Genomic DNA, 21,262 nt, shown 5'->3' with positions numbered 1-21,262 from the left:
TTACTCCAACATTGAGGCGTCATGGTTGCTCTTTTTTATGTGCAAACATGTTGCCTCAAAAACTTTTCAAGATTTGAAAAAAGAGAGTAAATGAGCGGATCAAGTAACTATCATTAATCTCAACAATATTATTGATGATTTTTGCATAAAAAAAATGCACGGAAACGTTTCTCATAATTACTGAAGCCATATCCCTTTTTTGTGTTATATGTAACTTCTGTAATATGATATAAAACATAAAAGACAACATTTTTTTGTCAAATATCATTTACTTCAAAATTTATTGTTGCTTATGATGGCTTTAAAATCCGAAAAACAAACACTAGCACCACTGGGCCCATTTATGGAGTTCGCCCTAGGGCCTCCGAAACTTCAGGACCGGCCATGTGCATCTCTATTTTCCACTCTAACGTTTTCAGCTTTTTACACCGAACGACATTTTTTCTCTTCAAGCACCCGCCTCCTGCAAAGGATCTCGCTTCCTCATCCGAACATACTTTTTCTGACATTCGATCCTACATGACATACGAGGCATCATCCTGAAGCTATGCATTGTGCATGCCCTAAGAGTATCTCTAGCATACCAATAAAAAATAATGTTTTCAGTTTTGCGGTGTCAAAAAACTCTCCCAATAGAGCATGTAAAAGTGCTCAAACCCGTAAACTTTTTAGAGGTCCTTGAGAACCAGGCCCTACGTGCTAACATGCCCGGCTGCGTGTCCCCTTCCTCCTCTTGACGGCGACCCATCCTCCGTGGGATCCTCTCCTCGCGTTGTGCTCTCCCTGGATCTGGCCTCTACGACGTTGGCCATGGCGGCCGCCATCTCGAACGTGTTCTGGGGCGGCCTGAGATCCAGCCGTCCGCCTGGCCGCCATGGTGGCCCTGTTGGAAATATGCCTTAGAGACAATAATAAATTAGTTATTCTTATATTTCCTTATTCATGATAATTGTTTATTATCCATGCTAGAATTGTAATTATTGGAAACTCAAATACATGTGTGGATACATAGACAACACACTGTCCCTAGTGATCCTCTAAGGACTAGCTCGATGATCAAAGATGGTCAAGGTTTCCTTATCATAGACATGAGTTGTCATTTGATAAGGAGATCACATCGTTAGGAGAATGATGTGATGGACAAGACCCAAATTATGAACGTAGCATATGATCGTGTCAGTTTATTGCTACTGTTTTCTGCATGTCAAGTATCTGTTTCTATGACCATGAGATCATGCAAGTCCCGGGCATCGGAGGAACGCCTTGTGTGTATCAAATGACACAACGTAACTGGGTGACTATAAAAGTGCTTTACAGGTATCTCCGAAGGTGTTTGTTGGGTTGATGTGAATCGAGACTGGGATTTGTCACTCCGTATGACAGAGAGGTATCTCTGGGCCCACTCGGTAATACAACATCACAATGAGCTTGCAAGCAATGTGAGTAAGGAGTTAGTCACGGGATCTTGTATTACGTAATGAGTAAAGAAACTTGCCGGTAATGAGATTGAACTAGGTATAGAGATACCAACATTTGAATCTCGGACAAGTAACATGTCGATGGACAAAGGGAACAATATACGTGATTGATTGAATCCTTGACATCGTGGTTCGACCGATAAAGATCTTCGTAAAATATGTAGGAGCCAATATGGGCATCCAGCTCCCGTTATTGGTTGTTGGTCGGAGAGTGTCTCGGTCATGTCTGCATAGTTCTCGAACCCGCAGGGTCTGCACACTTAAGGTTCAGTGATGATTTGGTATTAATGTGTTATGTGTGATGGTAATAGAAAGTTGTTCGGAGTACCTGATGAGATCTCAAAAATCACAAGGAGCTCCGGAATGGTCTGGAGGTAAAGATTTATATATGAGAAGTCCTATTCTGGCTACCGGAAAAGTTTTGGGTTTTTCCGGTATTGTACCGGGAAGCTTCTAGAAGGTTCCGGAAACTTCCGGAGGAGTACGGAAGTCCACCAAGGGTTCTACCACGTCCCAAGGGTTTGCATGGGCTGAGGGGAGACATTGTGGCCTTATTGGGTGTGACAACCCGATGCCGACGCCCCAGAAGATTCCCTTTTCCTTCCGTTTTCGTCGCGTGTCTATTTTTATTTGTCGCATCATCATCGCATCATGCGCATCATCAGCATTGCATCGGCATCTCCGTTGCCGCCAGTTTTCAAACTTGCATGCGTCGTTATTTGCCGGTTCTCGTCGTTGTCCGTTCTGAGCCCGACCGCACACGCACGCGCCCGTGGCACCGTCGTAACCCTGTTTTTAAAGCATGTATAATACTTTCTCCGATTGAGCTGGAATTTGTCGTGCGGTATTATTTATATATAGCTAGGCCGCCTGTCGAGTTTCGTCGCGATCAGAGACCGTCTGGTACCCGAACAGTAGACCGTAGCGGCACCGTATTCGGTCTACCGTCGGACGTTTGTGAGTGTTTGAAAATTCGTTGCCGCGCCGCCCGTTCTCCCTCTCGTCTCCGGATAACCACCCTACACGACCACGTACCCGTTCCGGCGTTCGGAATCGTCCGAATCCGACCCCGCGGTTGGATCCGGAACGAAATTCCGGCTAACCTAGCCCCCCCCTTTGCCTATATAGACCCCCGAGTTTATTTTAGACAGCCTCCACCCTCTCCACCTCGAAATCCGTGCAACCCTCAAACCCTAGCCGCCATCTCCACCCACAGCCTCCTCCCTCAGCCGCCGACAGGGCCCGCCGAGCCCAAATCGAGCCCGGCCGAGCCCATCTGGCCGGCCGCCGCCATGGCCCGAGCTCCGTGCTCCCGGGGCTCCCTCTCCCGCAGCAGCCACGCCCGCAGCCCCGTCGGCCCTGCCTCCGGCCACCGCTCGCCGGTGCCCCTCCCCTCGCCGGAGGTCCCCGCCGGCCGCGCGAGGTCGCCTCTATCCCTGCCGCCTTGCCTCACCGCCGCCGCCGCGCCAGATCTCGCCTCCCGCGACCCCGCCGTCCGAATCCGCGGTTGTCCTACGCCGCCCGTCCCGTTCCCGGCCGGTCCGAGTCCATCCGCCGGTCGCCGCCTCGGGAACCTACTCGAGCGCCGCCGGTTCCCCTAGTTCGAGGAGAACGACGGGAGGGCGACCGCCAGCCTCCAGCGCACCTGAGCCCTGCGCCAGCCGGCCCAGCTGGCCGCCGCAACCGGCCCGACTCTAGAGCCACTTCGCCTCGGCCTCGGTCCAGCACCAGGTCGCCCCGCCTGGGCCTCCTCCCCTGCTGCTAGGGCCCATCTCGAGCCGGCCCAAGAGACCCCCATGGTGAGCTGAGATCTTTTCCTTTCCCTGTGCACATTTTTATTATGTTGCGCATGCTGTAGGCCCGTTAGTAATATAGATGATTTTCGGAATTATTTATATTCCGGAAAATAGGCGATATTAAAATGCCCGTAACTTTTTATCCGTAAGTCGGAACGAGGCGTATTTTATATGGTTTTGTGGTAGTTTTGCGAGTAGAACACGATTATCCAACTTGCATAATTGTTTGACATCGTTTAATGTGTCGTATGACTAGAAGCACGTGCTGTCCTATTATGTTTTGACCGTAGTTTATTTTTCGCGCGTGTCCGGATTGCCCGAATGCCTTAGATAAAATGCCCATGTTTTAGGAACCATTTTTCCATGTATTTTAGAGCGGTCATAGGTATTTTTTGCATGTATGGATTGTCGGTAGTTTATTTTCCCGAGTATAGGCTATCTTTCCCACATTTTCGTGTGGCATTATATGGTTGTGCAGCCCCACATATTTTATATGTTTCCGGGGTATAAAAAATCCATGTGATTTTTCTGTGCAATTAGTTTTAGCTTTTGAGGAAATTAGTTCGCGAGATATTTTGCCATGTTGCCCTCTTGTTTATTTTGTAGGATTTATTCCGTGCCCCGTTTGCTTAAGTTGTCAACTAGGGAATTGTTCTTGGGTGTTTAGACTAGCCTCTGGTATTTTTAGTTGCAATAGAAATGCATGTTTAGGTGTGGTTTGATTGCTCTCAAGTTGCTAGAAATAGTGCTGATTTGGAGGAGCTGAAATATTTCTAAGTCTGGAATCTGTTATATTTTGTTGATGTTTTGTTTTGCTTCTACCTTTAGATCTTTAGTTCTTTTGAGATTGGTCCAATGGAGTTAGTTGTACCCCTTGTGTTTCTCTAGCATGCTGTGAAGTTTCATGCCATTTGGAGTCCTGTAGCTATAGGTTTTTCTGCTGTCAATATTGCTTCAGATCGAAAACTGCACCCTCATGAGGTGTAATTTTCACTAAGTCTGAAATAGTGTGTGGGATGCCATTTTGTGACTTCTTTTCCTAGTGCTCCTTGCTGCCATGCTAGTTGTTGTTAGTTGTTTGTTGTAGTGATTCTTGCCCTATTTCGTGCCATGCCTTGCTTGAGTTTATCAGAGTTGTGTAGCTCGTAGTTGTGGGGCGTAGAAAATGCTATGTGGCTGATTTTGGCAGATTGTAGTGTTTTCTTGTTTTGCTTGTAGATGTTGAACCGTAGCTCCGTTTTGATCGAGTCTTATATGAAACTTGCTTAGAATCTCGCGTAGTTTCATTTTCTCTTGCGGGTTGTATGTTTTTAAGTGCTCGTGACCGTTGTTCCACACATATTGCATTCATGCCATCATATCTTGCGGTGCTTGTAACTTTTGATCCGTAGCTCCGTTGGAGATGTTCTTTATGTGTAGATTTCTTGAAATGATGCGTAGAATCATGTGAACCTATTTGTTTTGCTGTTTAACAACTAATGAAATGCATTAGTTCAGATCTGGACAGAATTATAAATTAACATGTGAGGTCATCTCGGAGATGCTATATGTCATTTCCGACCTCATTTAAAATGCCTAGATAGATAGTTTAATTACGCTTCACCTCTTGCCATGTTTAATCACATTTAATATTGTCGTGTACCTAATCGGGATGGAACTAAATAATTAAACGTGGAGTTTCGTCAATATGCAACCCGTTGCATATTGAACTTCACTTAATGTGTAGTGTTTGTTTGTCGTGAATTGTCATGCCGTGCCCTGCATGTTTTCATCTGCTCATGCATCATATGGGTTGTGCATCGTGTGGTGATTATCGTGTGTTGATTGTGTTTCCGATTTGCTTCGTCTCGTTAGAGTTCCGCAGCGTGCCGGATTGTGAGGACCCGTTCGACTACGTCGGTTCGTCTGCTTCACGGAGGCATTCTTCTTCCAAGCGGGATCTCAGGCAAGATGATCATTTCCCCAGATACCATTACTATCACTGCCATGCTAGTTTTACCGTTGCTATCGTTTATGTCTCGTTGCCTACCACATGTTAAATATGAGCCTCTCAACAATGCCATGAAAACCATCAACCTGTTCAACCTAGCAAACCACTGATTGGCTATGTTACTGCTTGCTTAATCCTGTTGTTAGCGTTGCTAGTTGCAGGTGCAGTTGCTTCCATGTGAAACATGGTTTCCTTGTTATATCACCATATTAAATGCTATTTAAGTTAATGCACCTATATACTTGGTAAAAGGTGGAAGACTCAGCCTTTTCCAGCCTGGTGTTTTGTTCCACCTTTGCCCTCTTAGTTTCCGGCTACCGGTGTTATGTTCCAATTGAGCGCTCCTAACACGATCGGGGTTGTTATGGGGACCCCCTTGATAATTCGTTTTAGATTACAGTTGGTCTGGCAAGGCCCAACTTTGGTACCACATTTGCCTAATAACCTAATAATAATGCATAGGGACCCGCCGACACCCGCGGACTAATTTAATCAACCCCCGGGCCAGTGCTCCTCATGTGTGTTGGTCCAAAACAAAGCACTGTGCGGGGCCACCGCGAGGAAACTCGAGGTTTGGCACTTGTACGCGTCGCTTATCCGTCGTGTCCTGAGAACGAGATACGCGGCTCCTACCGGGATCGTCGACACGCCGGGCGGCCTTGCTGGATTAGTTTTACCTTTGATGAGATATCTTGTGCATCCGGATTCCGGTGATGCTTTGAGTAATCTCAGAGTTGAGGTTTCCCACTACAGAATCCGACGAGATCGCGAGCTTCGTGATTGAGGATTTCTATGCGGCTTGTGGTAATTTGTGATGGACTAGTTGGAGCACCCCTGCAGGGTTAAATCTTTCGGAAAGCCGTGCCCGCGGTTATGTGGCAACGTGGAAACTTTGTTTAACACTAGTTCTAGATAACTTGAAGTTCACTTAATTAAAACTTTCCAACTGTGTGCGTAACCGTGACTGTCTCTTTTGTGAGTTCCTTCTCCGATCGAGGACACGGTGGGGTGATGTCTGACGTAGGTAGGTGTTTAGGATCATTCATTTGATCATCAGTAGCTCATGTCTGTTATACGTAGAACTTCCCCCTCTTATTTCTTGTACTCGTAAGTTAGCCACCATATATATGCTTAGCCGCTGCTGCAACCTCACCACTTAACCATATCTCACCCATTAAGCTTTGCTAGTCTTGATACCTTTGGAAATGAGATTGCTGAGTCCCCTGTGGCTCACAGATTACTACAACACCAGTTGCAGGTACAGGTAAAGGTCACTTGACGCGAGCGCGTTGATTGTTCATTTGGAGTTGTTTCTTCTTCTTCTTCATCGATCTAGGATGGGTTCCAGGCCGGCAGCCTGGGATAGCAAGGATGGACGTCGTTCTTATTTTTCTCGTTTGTTTTCGTCCGTAGACGGACCCTGCTCTTACTCTTGATGATTATGTAATGTACTGATGTGACTCTGATGTAGCTTGTGACGAGTGTAAGCCAACTCTGTATATATATCTTTTCTTTTCACTACATGTACTTGTAACGATATCCATTCTTGCGACATGACGAGGTGCGCTTCTATCCCTGACGAGGCCTTCGTCCCAAATTGAGGATAGGGTCGCATCTTGGGCGTGACAAGTTGGTATCAGAGCAGTACCGACCTAGGAGCCCCTTGATTGATCGAACTTGGCCGAGTCGAGTCTAGTGAAAAAAATACTTTGAGTCTAGTTATATATCGGAGAGTAGGATTCTTTTTTCTCCTCTTCTATGCTTTGGTGAAGAATCTTGACGTAATAGTTTACTCTACTCCTCTTCTCACTCAATTTTTTTTAGGATCACGTGGATATTCTTGGGATCTATATGATGCCGATGTGACGGAGTTCTGTCTTGGTGCCTCCTATCTGCTCTAAGTCTCAGGGGAGTTGAGCTCCAGGGGATTCTTGAGCACATCGTTATCATTCAGATTTCTTAGTATCTCAGTACGAAGGATGTTCGTAATTGCTTCAACACTAGTAGTGGCGAGATAACCCCGATGTCCCCAGTACTGGTGCAGATTGTTCAGGAGTACTGCCATACTTGTATCGTTGTGATCACGAGGGTCTGTTGTAGATGAAGGTCCGAGATTCTGGTTGTGTGTTGACGGATGTGATACAGGTGACAGGTTAGTATAGGAGTTGTGTGATATTACTCCTTGTATCCGTGTAGCAGATTGCATGACCAGATATTTCAGGAATTCATAGGTGGGAATTCAAGTAGTTGCTTATAGGACAATCTTCCAACAAATCCTCACCCTTTGTTTTGTTGAATATGGTAATTCGTGTTGCTTCGATGTCAAGTGGTGATTTCAGATCTTTTCTAAGAGGTGTTCTCATATTGTTATGAGAGTACTAATCCTTTTGCTCAAATTAGATTGTCATGTCAATTCTTGTCAACCGGAGTCATCGTATCAATTCCATTCAACCGGTGTGCTTGTCTTCAAGTGTAGTCTATCCTCTCTAATTTTGCAAGATCGTTCTCTCATTTCATCCGGAGTTCGTCTCATCTGTCCCAAGTCATCTTTGTTTTTCCCCGCCCTCCTGCCCTTTTTCTTCGGTGTTGGATTTCATCCAAGCGCATTCATTTCATTGTGCTTCCGATATCTCTTCTTCCTTTCGTAGCCGGTGATTCATTGTGAAGATTCTCGGGAGATTCCTGTCATATTTGTTCATTCTTGTCATCTTTTCCAGTGAATTTAATTTAATTATCCGTGCTCATTGTATCCTATTCATCCTTGTAATTTTTCCCATGTTGGGAATTCTCATGAGCCTTCCTTGTTGTCATTTCTCTCTATTCTACTCGCAGCGTTGAAGTTATCTTAGAAGTTTCTTGTTCTCAATTCTGTAATTATTTCGAGGTGCTAACCTCATCTAGTTCTCTTCATACCGGTGCAATATCTCTCTTCTAAGCAATCTTTTCTAACGGTGGTTTCTTTGAGTGGGCCCATAACCCACAGGTTTTTCCCAGGATCTGTTATAGCTCTTGTAATCTTTTCCCGGAGATCATTAATTCTTTTCAACTATGACGTAAGTATGAATTTCATCAGTCATATTCTTTCTTCAAGATCCATTTAATTAATTCTCAGATTTGGCTCAAACTTGCATTCTTCTTATTCCGGAGTGTCTCATTAATTCTTGGTGGTGTTCTTCTCATCATTCTCTTCTTTCAAGACCGAAGGAGTGTCTCTCTCGAATCTTGGTCCATTCTCTTGCGGATTCTTCATTTCAGCTTTGTGACATTATCTTATTTGTCCCAATCATGAGTGAATCATTTCTCGCTATCCGGTGGTTTCCTGAGTTGTTTTCATTCTCGTTCCTCCGAAGGCCATCATTTTAGAAGATTCTTCGTTCTCAGCTTTCAGCTTTCATCCTCAATTCTTCTCCATTGTTGTCTCTTCGTTCGTCTCTCAATTATTCTGGTGCCTTGTTCTAGTTTTTTCTCAGGTGGCTCATGATCTCTTTGTTGGAATTATGCCCTAGAGGCAATAATAAATATAGTTATTATTATAATTCATGTATCAAGATAATCGTTTATTATCCATGCTATAATTGTATTGAATGAAGACTTATATACATGTGTGGATACATAGACAAAACACTGTCCCTAGCAAGCCTCTAGTTGGCTAGCCAGTTGATCAAAGATAGTCAGGGTCTTCTGATTATGAACAAGGTGTTGTTGCTTGATAACTGGATCACGTCATTAGGAGAATCACGTGATGGAGAAGACCCAAACTAATAGACGTAGCATATTGATCGTGTCATTTTGTTGCTACTGTTTTCTGCGTGTCAAGTATTTGTTCCTATGACCATGAGATCATATAACTCACTGACACCGGAGGAATGCTTTGTGTGTATCAAACATCGCAACGTAACTGGGTGACTATAAAGATGCTCTACAAGTATCTCCGAAGGTGTTCGTTGAGTTAGTATGGATCGAGACTGGGATTTGTCACTCCGTGTGACGGAAAGGTATCTCGGGGCCCACTCGGAAATACAACATCACACACAAGCCTTGCAAGCAATGTGACTTAGTGTAAGTTGCGGGATCTTGTATTACGGAACGAGTAAAGAGACTTGTTGGTAAACGAGATTGAAATAGGTATGCGGATACTGACGATCGAATCTCGGGCAAGTAACATACCGAAGGACAAAGGGAATGACATACGGGATTATATGAATCCTTGGCACTGAGGTTCAAACGATAAGATCTTCGTAGAATATGTGGGATCCAATATGGGCATCCAGGTCCCGCTATTGGATATTGACCGAGGAGTCACTCGGGTCATGTCTACATAGTTCTCGAACCCGCAGGGTCTACACACTTAAGGTTCGACGTTGTTTTATGCGTATTTGAGTTATATGGTTGGTTACCGAATGTTGTTCGGAGTCCCGGATGATATCACGGACGTCACGAGGGTTTCTGGAATGGTCCCGAAACGAAGATTGATATATAGGATGACCTCATTTGATTACCGGAAGGTTTTCGGAGTTACCGGAAATGTACCGGGAATGACGAATGGGTTCCGGGTGTTCACCGGGGGGGGGGGGGGCAACCCTCCCCGGGGAAGCCCATAGGCCTTGGGGGTGGCGCACCAGCCCTTAGTGGGCTGGTGGGACAGCCCAAGAAGGCCCTATGCGCCATAGGAAGAAAATCAAAGAGAAAAGGAAAAAAAGGGGGAGGTGGGAGAAGGGGGAAGGACTCCTCCTTCCAAACCTAGTTGGATTCGGTTTGGAAGGGGAGGACTCCCCCCCTTGGCTCGGCCAATCCCCTTGAGGGTCCTTGGACCCCAAGGCAAGGCTCCCCCTCTTCCCCCTATATATACGGAGGTTTTAGGGCTGATTTGAGAGAACTTTGCCACGGCAGCCCGACCACATATCTCCACGGTTTTACCTCTAGATCGCGTTTCAGCTCAGGCGGAGCCCTGCTGAGATTAGGTCACCACCAACCTCCGGAGCGCCGTCACGCTGCCGGAGAACTCATCTACCTCTCCGTCTCTCTTGCTGGATCAAGAAGGCCGAGATCATCGTCGAGCTGTACGTGTGCTGAACGCGGACGTGCCGTCCGTTCGGCACTAGATCGTGGGACTGATCGCGGGACTGATCGCGGGGCGGATCGAGGGACGTGAGGACGTTCCACTACATCAACCGCGTTCACTAACGCTTCTGCTGTGCGATCTACAAGGGTATGTAGATCGAATATCCCCTCTCGTAGATGAACATCACCATGATAGGTCTTCGTGCGCGTAGGAAATTTTTTGTTTCCCATGCGACGTTCCCCAATAGTGGCATCATAAGCTAGGTTCATGCGTAGATGTCTTCTCAAGTAGAACACAAATGTTTTTGTGGGCGGTGATGTGCATTTTGCTGCCCTCCTTAGTCTTTTCTTAATTCCGCGGTATTGTTGGATTGAAGCGGCTTGGACCGACATTACTCGTACGCTTACGAGAGACTGGTTTCATCGCTACGAGTAACCCCGTTGCTCAAAGATGACTGGCAAGTGTCAGTTTCTCCAACTTTAGTTTAATCGGATTTGACTGAGGAGGTCCTTGTATAAGGTTAAATAGCAATTCATATATCTCCGTTGTGGTGTTTGCGTAAGTAAGATGCGATCCTACTAGATACCCATGGTCACCACGTAAAACATGCAACAACAAAATTAGAGGACGTCTAACTTGTTTTTGCAGGGTATGCTTGTGATGTGATATGGCCAACGATGTGATGTGATATATTGGATGTATGAGATGATCATTTTTGTAATAGATAATATCGACTTGCACGTCGATGGTACGGCAACCGACAGGAGCCATAGGGTTGTCTTTAAACTAACGTTTGTGCTTGCAGATGCGTTTACTATTTTGCTAGGATGTAGCTTTAGTAGTAATAGCATGAGTAGCACGACAACTCCGATGGCGACACGTTGATGGAGATCATGGTGTGGCGCCGGTGACAAGAAGATCGTGCCGGTGCTTTGGTGATGGAGATCAAGGAGCACGTGATGATGGCCATATCATGTCACTTATGAATTGCATGTGATGTTAATCCTTTTATGCACCTTATTTTGCTTAGAACGACGGTAGCATTATGAGGTGATCTCTCACTAAAATTTCAAGACGAAATTGTGTTCTCCCCGACTGTGCACCGTTGCTACAGTTCGTCGTTTCGAGACACCACGTGATGATCGGGTGTGATAGACTCAACGTTCACATACAACGGGTGCAAAACAGTTGCACACGCGGAACACTCGGGTTAAGCTTGACGAGCCTAGCATGTGCAGACATGGCCTCGGAACACATGAGACCGAAATATCGATCATGAATCATATAGATGATATGATTAGCATAGGGATGCTTACCACTGAAACTATACTCAACTCACGTGATGATCGGACTTGACCTAGTATAAGTGGATCATGAACCACTCAAATGACTAGAGAGATGTACTTTTTGAGTGGGAGTTTAGCGAGTAATTTGATTAAGTTAAACTCTAATTATCTTGAACATAGTCTAAGTCCACTTTGAATATATTTGTGTTGTAGATCATGGCTCACGTGACAGTCACCCTGAATTTTAATACGTTCCTAGAGAAAGCTAAGTTGAAAGATGATGGAAGCAACTTTGTAGACTGGGCTCGTAATCTTAAGCTAATCTTACAAGCTAGGAAGAAGTATTATGTCCTTAATGCTGCGCTAGGAGATGAACCACCCGCTACGGCTGACCAGGATGTTAAGAACGCTTGGTTAACACGTAAGGAGGACTACTCAGTAGTTCAATGTGCAGTCTTGTATGGTTAGAACCAGGACTTCAACGTCGCTTTGAGCGTCATGGAGCATTTGAGATGTTCCAGGAGTTGAAGTTCATCTTTCAGAAGAACGCCCGGATCGAGAGGTATGAGACCTCCGATAAATTCTATGCTTGCAAGATGGAGGAGAACTCATCTGTCAGTGAACATGTGCTCAAAATGTTTGGGTACTCAAACCGTCTAGCTGAGCTGGGGATTGAACTCCCGCAAGAGGCTATCACTGACAGAATCCTTCAATCACTGCCGCCAAGCTATAAAGGCTTTGTGTTGAACTACAACATGCAAGGGATGAACAAGTCACCCGGCGAGTTGTCTGCGATGCTGAAAGTCGCAGAGTCTGAACTCCGTAAAGAGCATCAAGTGTTGATGGTGAATGAGACCACTAGTTTCAAGAGAAACGACAAAGGCAAGAAGGTTAATTCAAAGAAGAGCGGCAAGCCTATTGCCAATCCGACGAAGAAACCCAAAGCTGGACCTAAGCCTGAAACAGAGTGTTACTATTGCAAGGGTATGGGTCACTGGAAGCACAACTGCCCCAAGTATCTGGCTGATAAGAAGGCGGCCAAAGAAAAATCAGGTATATTTGATATACATGTTATTGATGTGTACTTAACCGGCTCTCGTAGTAGTGCCTGGGTATTCGATACCGGTTCTGTTGCTCATATTTGCAACTCGAAACAGGAACTGCGGAATAGACGAAGGCTGGCGAAAGATGAAGTGACGATGCGCGTAGGAAATGGTTCCAAGGTTGATGCAATCGCCGTCGGCACAGTTTCACTTCAGTTACCATCAGGATTAGTTATGAACTTGAATCATTGTTATTTAGTGCCTGCGTTGAGCATGAACATTATATCTGGATCTTGTTTATTGCGAGACGGTTACTCTTTTAAGTCAGAGAATAATGGTTGTTCTATTTCTATGAGTAATATCTTTTATGGTCATGCACCCAATGTGAGAGGATTGTTCATATTGAATCTTGATAGTGATACACACATACATAACATTGAGACCAAAAGAGTTAGAGTTAACAATGATAGCGCCATATTTTTGTGGCACTGCCGCTTAGGTCATATTGGTGTAAAACGCATGAAGAAACTCCATGTCGATGGACTTTTGGAGTCACTTGACACGTGCGAACCATGCCTCATGGGCAAGATGACTAAAACTCCATTCTCCGGAACAATGGAGCGTGCAAGTGACTTGTTGGAAATCATACATACCGATGTGTGCGGTCCGATGAGCGTAGAGGCACGCGGCGGATATCGTTATTTTCTCACCTTCACTGACGATTTGAGTAGATATGGTTATGTCTACTTAATGAAGCACAAATCTGAAACATTTGAAAAGTTCAAGCAATTTCAGAGTGAAGTTGAAAATCATCGTAACAAGAAAATCAAGTTCCTACGGTCTGACCGTGGGGGTGAATATCTGAGTTTCGAGTTTGGTGCTCACTTAAGACAATGTGGAATTGTTTCACAGTTGACACCGCCTGGAACACCACAGCGTAATGGTGTGTCCGAACGTCGTAATCGTACTTTATTAGAGATGGTGCGATCTATGATGTCTCTTACCGATTTGCCGTTATCGTTTTGGGGTTATGCATTAGACACAGCTGCATTCACTTTAAATAGGGCACCATCAAAATCCGTTGAGACGACACCATACGAACTGTGGTATGGGAAAAGGCCAAAGTTGTCGTTTCTTAAAGTTTGGGGATGTGATGCTTATGTCAAAAAGCTTCAGCCTGAAAAGCTGGAACCCAAAGCGGAAAAGTGCATCTTCATAGGTTACCCAAAAGAGACAGTTGGGTACACCTTCTATCTCAAATCTGAGGGCAAAGTGTTTGTTGCTAAAAACAGAGCTTTTCTCGAGAAGGAGTTTCTCTCGAGAGAATTGAGTGGGAGGAAGATAGAACTTTATGAGGTTGTCGAACCTCTCATCCCTCTAGATGGTGGCGCAGGGCAAGGGGAAACCCCTGTCATTGTGACGCCGGTTGAGGAGGAAGTTAATGATGATGATCATGAAACTCCGGTTCAAGTTCCTGTCGAACCACGCAGGTCGACGAGACCACGTGCTGCTCCAGAGTGGTACGGTAATCCCGTCATGTCAATCATGTTGTTAGACAACAATGAACCTGCAAATTATGAAGAAGCAATGGTGGGCCCAGATTCCAACAAATGGCTAGAGGCCATGAAGTCCGAGATAGGATCCATGTATGAGAACAAAGTGTGGACTTTGGAAGAACTACCCGAGGGCCACAAGGCTATTCAGAACAAATGGATCTTTAAGAAGAAGACGGACGCTGACGGATATGTGACCGTTTATAAAGCTCGACTTGTGGCAAAGGGTTTTTCACAAGTTCAAGGAGTTGACTACGATGAGACATTCTCACCCGTAGCGATGCTTAAGTCCGTCAGAATCATGTTAGCAATAGCTGCATTTTTCGATTATGAAATCTGGCAGATGGATGTCAAAACGGCGTTCCTTAACGGTTTCCTTAAGGAAGAGTTGTATATGATGCAACCCGAAGGTTTTGTCGATCCTAAGAATGCTAACAAGGTGTGCAAGCTCCAGCGATCCATTTATGGGCTGGTGCAAGCATCTCGGAGTTGGAACAAACGCTTTGATGAGGTGATCAAAGCATTTGGGTTTATACAAGTGGTTGGAGAATCTTGTATTTACAAGAAAGTGCGTGGAAGCTCTGTGGCGTTTCTAATATTATATGTGGATGACATATTGCTGATTGGAAACAACGTAGAGTTTTTGCTGAGCATAAAGGATTACTTGAATAAAAGTTTCTCTATGAAGGACCTAGGAGAAGCTGCTTACATTCTAGGCATTAAGATCTACAAGGATAGATCGAAACGCCTGATAGGACTTTCACAAAGCACATACCTTGATAAAGTTTTGAAGAGGTTAAAAATGGAACAGTCCAAGAAAGGGTTCTTGCCAGTTTTACAAGGTACGAGATTGAGTAAGACCCAGTGCCCAGCAACTGATGAGGATAGAGAGCATATGAGCACCGTCCCCTATGCTTCGGCCATAGGTTCTATCATGTATGCAATGCTGTGCACTAGACCGGACGTTAGCTTGGCCATAAGTATGGCAGGCAGGTTCCAGAGTAATCCAGGAGTGGATCACTGGACGGCGGTCAAGAATATCCTGAAGTACCTGAAAAGGACTAAGGAGATGTTTCTCGTGTATGGAGGTGACAAAGAGCTCGCCGTAAAGGGTTACATCGATGCAAGCTTTGACATAGATCCGGACGACTCTAAGTCGCAGACCGGATATGTATTTATTCTTAATAGGGGTGCGGTAAGCTGGTGCAGTTCCAAGCAAAGCGTCGTAGAAGATTCTACATGTGAAGCAGAGTACATGGCTGCCTCTGAGGCGGCTAAGGAGGGTGTTTGGATGAAGCAGTTCATGACGGATCTTGGAGTAGTGCCAAGCACACTGAATCCAATAACCTCGTTCTGTGACAACACGGGTGCCATTGCCCTAGCAAAGGAACCACGGTTTCACAAGAAGTCCAGACACGTCAAACGACGCTTCAACCTCATCCGCGACTACGTCAAAGGGGAGGACGTAAATATATGCAAAGTGCACACGGATCTGAATGTAGCAGACCCGCTGACTAAACCTCTTCCACGAGCAAAGCATGATCAACACCAGAACTGTATGGGTGTTACATTTATTACAATGTAATTCACATGATGATGTGAGGGCTAGATTATTGAATCTAGTGCAAGTGGGAGACTGTTGGAATTATGCCGTATAGGCAATAATAAATATAGTTATTATTATAATTCCTGTATCAAGATAATCGTTTATTATCCATGCTATAATTGTATTGAATGAAGACTTATATACATGTGTGGATACATAGACAAAACACTGTCCCTAGCAAGCCTCTAGTTGGCTAGCCAGTTGATCAAACATAGTCAGGGTCTTCTGATTATGAACAAGGTGTTATTGCTTGATAACTGGATCACGTCATTAGGAGAATCACGTGATGGACTAGACCCAAACTAATAGACGTAGCATATTGATCGTGTCATTTTGTTGCTACTGTTTTCTACGTGTCAAGTATTTGTTCCTATGACCATGAGATCATATAACTCACTGACACCAGAGGAATGCTTTGTGTGTATCAAACGTCGCAACGTAACTGGGTGACTATAAAGATGCTCTACAGGTATCTCCGAAGGTGTTCGTTGAGTTAGTATGGATCGAGACTGGGATTTGTCACTCCGTGTGACGGAAAGGTATCTCGGGGCCCACTCGGTAATACAACATCACACACAATCCTTGCAAGCAATGTGAGTTAGTGTAAGTTGAGGGATCTTGTATTACGGAACGAGTAAAGAGACTTGTCGGTAAACGAGATTGAAATAGGTATGCGGATACTGACGATCGAATCACGGGCAAGTAACATACCGAAGGACAAAGGGAATGACATACGGGATTATATGAATCCTTGGCACTGAGGTTCAAACGATAAGATCTTCGTAGAATATGTGGGATCCAATATGGGCATCCAGGTCCCGCTATTGGATATTGACCGAGGAGTCACTCGGGTCATGTCTACATAGTTATCGAGCCCGCAGGGTCTGCACACTTAAGGTTCGACGTTGTTTTATGCGTATTTGAGTTATATGGTTGGTTACCGAATGTTGTTCGGAGTCTCGGATGAGATCACGGATGTCACGAGGGTTTCCGGAATGGTCCAGAAACAAAGATTGATATATAGGATGACCTCATTTGATTACCGGAAGGTTTTCGGAGTTACCGGGAATGTACCGGGAATGACGAATGGGTTCCGGGTGTTCACCGGGGGGGGGGGGGGCAACCCACCCCGGGGAAGCCCATAGGCCTTGGTGGTGGCGCACCAGCCCTTAGTGGGCTGGTGGGACAGCCCAAGAAGTCCCTATGCGCCATAGGAAGAAAATCAAAGAGAAAAGGAAAAAAAAGAGGAGGTGGGAAAAGGGGGAAGGACTCCTCCTTCCAAACCTAGTTGGATTCGGTTTGGAAGGGGAGGACTCCCCCCCTTGGCTCGGCCGAACCCCTTGAGGGTCCTTGGACCCCAAGGCAAGGCTCCCCCTCTTCCCCCTATATATACGGAGGTTTTAGGGCTGATTTGAGAGAACTTTGCCACGGTAGCCCGACCACATATCTCCACGGTTTTACCTCTAGATCGCGTTTCTGCGGAGCTCAGGCGGAGCCCTGCTGAGATTAGGTCACCACCAACCTCCGGAGCACCGTCACACTGCCGGAGAACTCATCTACCTCTCCGTCTCTCTTGCTAGATCAAGAAGGCCGAGATCATCGTCGAGCTGTACGTGTGCTGAACGTGGAGGTGCCGTCCGTTCGGCACTAGATCGTGGGACTGATCGCGGGACGGTTCGCGGGGCGGATCGAGGGACGTGAGGACGTTCCACTACATCAACCGCGTTCACTAACGCTTCTGCTGTGCGATCTACAAGGGTACGTAGATCGAATATCCCCTCTCGTAGATGGACATCACCATGATAGGTCTTCGTGCGCGTAGGAAATTTTTTGTTTCCCATGCGACGTTCCCCAACACTCTTCGTTATCTTTGCATCATTCATTTGTATACGGAGGTCCTTCTTGGTGGTTCGTCAAGATTTCATTCATTCTGAAGTGTTCTTCAAGATTCCTGTTGGAATACCTCAAGTATCCTTTCTCTTGCATTTCTATGTGCAATTGTTCTTCCTTTATCCTTTGAGGTGGTATTATAGCATTCTTGTTAGTGTAGGAGCCTCGAAGAGATTTCCTTTCAAGAATGAGATAATTAAACCCACCAATTCTATGGTCATGAGATATTTCAACTCATGGTTTCTTCATTGAGCTATCTTGGTTTGGATTTCACCTAAAGCTTTTCCTATGGGTTGTTGCTATCATGGTGCTTGTCATTATTCCAAGTTCTCGATGTATCCTCTTGGTGTAAGATTTGTTCATATCTTGTTTCTCCCAATCTATCCTTGTTCCTTTTAGTGGTTGGTTGTCACCTCATATTTGTTGAGATGATTTTTATAAGCCCACTACTATCTTCTTCTTCGTTGTTGGGTTTCCAACTACTCTGTCAATTCTCTATCCAGAGGCTCTTCAATTCTATTGTAATGATAATTGGCATTTTGTCTTCATTCTCTTCTTCCGTATGAGCTAGTTCATATTCTCTTCTTCTGGAGGCATTGTGATGCTGCTCTTTAGGTCTATTATGTTGTTCTATCAAGATCATGGTGTTCCCTTGCTCTATTTAGTTGTTTGTTATGAATAGTGTCTATTTCTTCTACCTTTTCAAATTTTTTGTCCCATTTTCCTACCGAAGTGCTGCCGAAATTTTCCGTGAATTCTTGCTTGTTTCTCATATCTGTCCTCATCTCTTTCCAACCTTCAAGGATCGTTGGTTTCACTCATTTGTCAAAGAAGCGACTAAGTTTTTACCTCTTGTTCTTTCTCATCCTCTCCCCCTTTCATTCTTGGACCTCGGGGCGAGATCCTCTTGTAGTGTAGGAGAGTTGTGACAGCCCGATGCCGACGCCCCAGAAGATTCCCTTTTTCCTCCGTTTTCGTCGCGTGTCTATTTTTATTTGTCGCATCATCATCGCATCATGCGCTTCATCAGCATTGCATCGGCATCTCCGTTGCCGCCAGTTTTCAAACTTGCATGTGTCGTTAGTTGCCGGTTCTCGTCGTTGTCCGTTCTGAGCCCGACCGCACACGCACGCCCCCGCGGCACCGTCGTAACCCTGTTTTTAAAGCGTGTATAATACTTTCTCCGATTGAGCTGGAATTTGTTGTGCGGTATTATTTATATATAGCTAGGCCGCCTGTCGAGTTTCGTCGCGATCGGAAACCGTTTGGTACCCGAACGGTCGACCGTCGCGGCACCGTATTCGGTCTACCGTCGGACGTCTGTCAGTGTTTGAAAATTCGTTGCCGCGCCGCCCGTTCTCCCTCTCGTCTCCGGATAACCACCCTACACGGCCACGTACCCGTTCCCGCGTTCGGAATCGTCCGAATCCGACCCCGCGGTTGGATCTGGAACGAAATTCCAGCTAACCTAGCCCCCCCTTTGCCTATATATAGACCCCCGGGTTTATTTTAGACACCCTCCACCCTCTCCACCTCGAAATCCGTGCAACCCTCAAACCCTAGCCGCCATCTCCACCCACAGCCTCCTCCCTCAGCCGCCGCCAGGGCCCGCCGAGCCCAGATCGGGCCCGGCCGAGCCCATCTGGCCGGCCGCCGCCATGGCCCGAGCTCCGTGCTCCCGGGGCTCCCTCTCCCGCAGCAGCCACGCCCGCAGCCCCGTGCCAAGCGGAGGAGCCCAGCTGCCCCGTCGGCCCCGCCTCCGGCCACCGCTCGCCGGTGCCCCTCCCCTCGCCGGAGTTCCCCGCCGGCCGCGCGAGGTCGCCTCTGTCCCTGCCGCCTTGCCTCACCGCCGCCGCCGCGCCAGATCTCGCCTCCCGCGACCCCGCCGTCCGAATCCGCGGTTGTCCTACGCCGCCCATCCCGTTCCCGGCCGGTCCGAGTCCATCCGCCGGTCGCCGCCTCGGGAACCTACTCGAGCGCCGCCGGTTCCCCTAGTTCGAGGAGAACGACGGGAGGGCGACCGCCAGCCTCCAGCGCACCTGGGCCCTGTGTAGGGTAACGTAGCATAAATTCAAAATTTTTCCTACGCATGTTCAGATCTTCCTATGGAGAGACCAGCAACAAGAGAGGGGTAAGAGCATCTTCATACCTTTGAAGATCGCTAAGCGGAAGCGTTTGCTAGAACGCGGTTGATGGAGTCGTACTCGCGGTGATTCCGATCTAGTGCCGAACAACGGCACCTCCGCGTTCAACACACGTGCAGCCCGGTGACGTCTCCCGCACCTTGATCCAGCAAGGAGGAGGGAGAGGTTGGGGAAGAAGACCAGCAACACGACGGCGTGGTGTTGGTGGAGAGACGAGGTCTCCCGGCAGGGCTTCGCCAAGCGCCGGCAGAGAGGAGGAGGAAGAAGTGCAGGGCTGCGCCGAGGGAGAGGGAAAACTGTGTCCTCAAAGGCCAAAAGTGCCCACTATATATAGGGGAAGGGGAGAGGGGGTGCCACCCCTAGGTTTCCCACCCTAGGGGGTGCGACAGCCCTCCCAGATGGGGTGTGTGGCGGCCAGATGGGGAGGAGGGGGTGGCGCACCCCTCTGGTGGGCCTAAGGCCCACCTAAGTTAGGGTTCCCCCCCTCTTTTTCTTTCCCCTGCGCCATGGGCTGATTGGGGAGGCGCACCAGCCCAACTAGGGGCTGGTTCCCACCCCCACTTAGCCCATCTTACCTCTTGGGGTCGCAGCCCCCCTTCGGTGGTCCCCCGGGACCACCTCCGGTGGTCCCGGTGGTCCCGGTACGTTACCGGTGATGCCCGAAACACTTCCGGTGTCCGAAACCATCCGTCCTATATATCAATCTTTACCTCCAGACCATTCCGGAGCTCCTCGTGACTTCCGGGATCTCATCCGGGACTCCGAACAATTTTCGGTAATCTCGTATAACAATTCCCTATAACCCTAGCGTCATCGAACCTTAAGTGTGTAGACCCTACGGGTTCGGGAGACAGGCAGACATGACCGAGACACCTCTCTGGCCAATAACCATCAGCGGGGTCTGGATACCCATGGTGGCTCCCACTAGCTCCACGATGAACTCATCGGATGAACCACGATGTCAAGGATTCAATCAATCCCGTATACGATTCCCTTTGTCTGTCGGTATAGAACTTGCCCGAGATTCGATCGTCGGTATACCTATACCTTGTTCAATCTCGTTACCGGTAAGTCTCTTTACTCGTTCCGTAGCACGTCATCGTGTGACTAACTCCTTATTCACATTGAGCTCATGATGATGTTCTACCGAGTGGGCCCGGAGATACCTCTCCGTCACACGGAGTGACAAATCCCGATCTCGATTCGTGCCAACCCAACAGACACTTTCGGAGGTACCCGTAGTGAACCTTTATAGTCACCCAGTTACGTTGTGACGTTTGATACACCCAAAGCACTCCTACGGTATCCGGGAGTTGCACAATCTCACGGTCGAAGGAAAAGATACTTGACATTAGAAAAGCATTAGCATACGAACAATACGATCTAGTGCTAGGCTTAGGATTGGGTCTTGTCC

Source organism: Hordeum vulgare, chromosome 6H, assembly GCF_904849725.1.
Source record: "Hordeum vulgare subsp. vulgare chromosome 6H, MorexV3_pseudomolecules_assembly, whole genome shotgun sequence".
Lineage (NCBI taxonomy): Eukaryota > Viridiplantae > Streptophyta > Magnoliopsida > Poales > Poaceae > Hordeum > Hordeum vulgare.
This window is presented reverse-complemented; position numbering follows the sequence as displayed.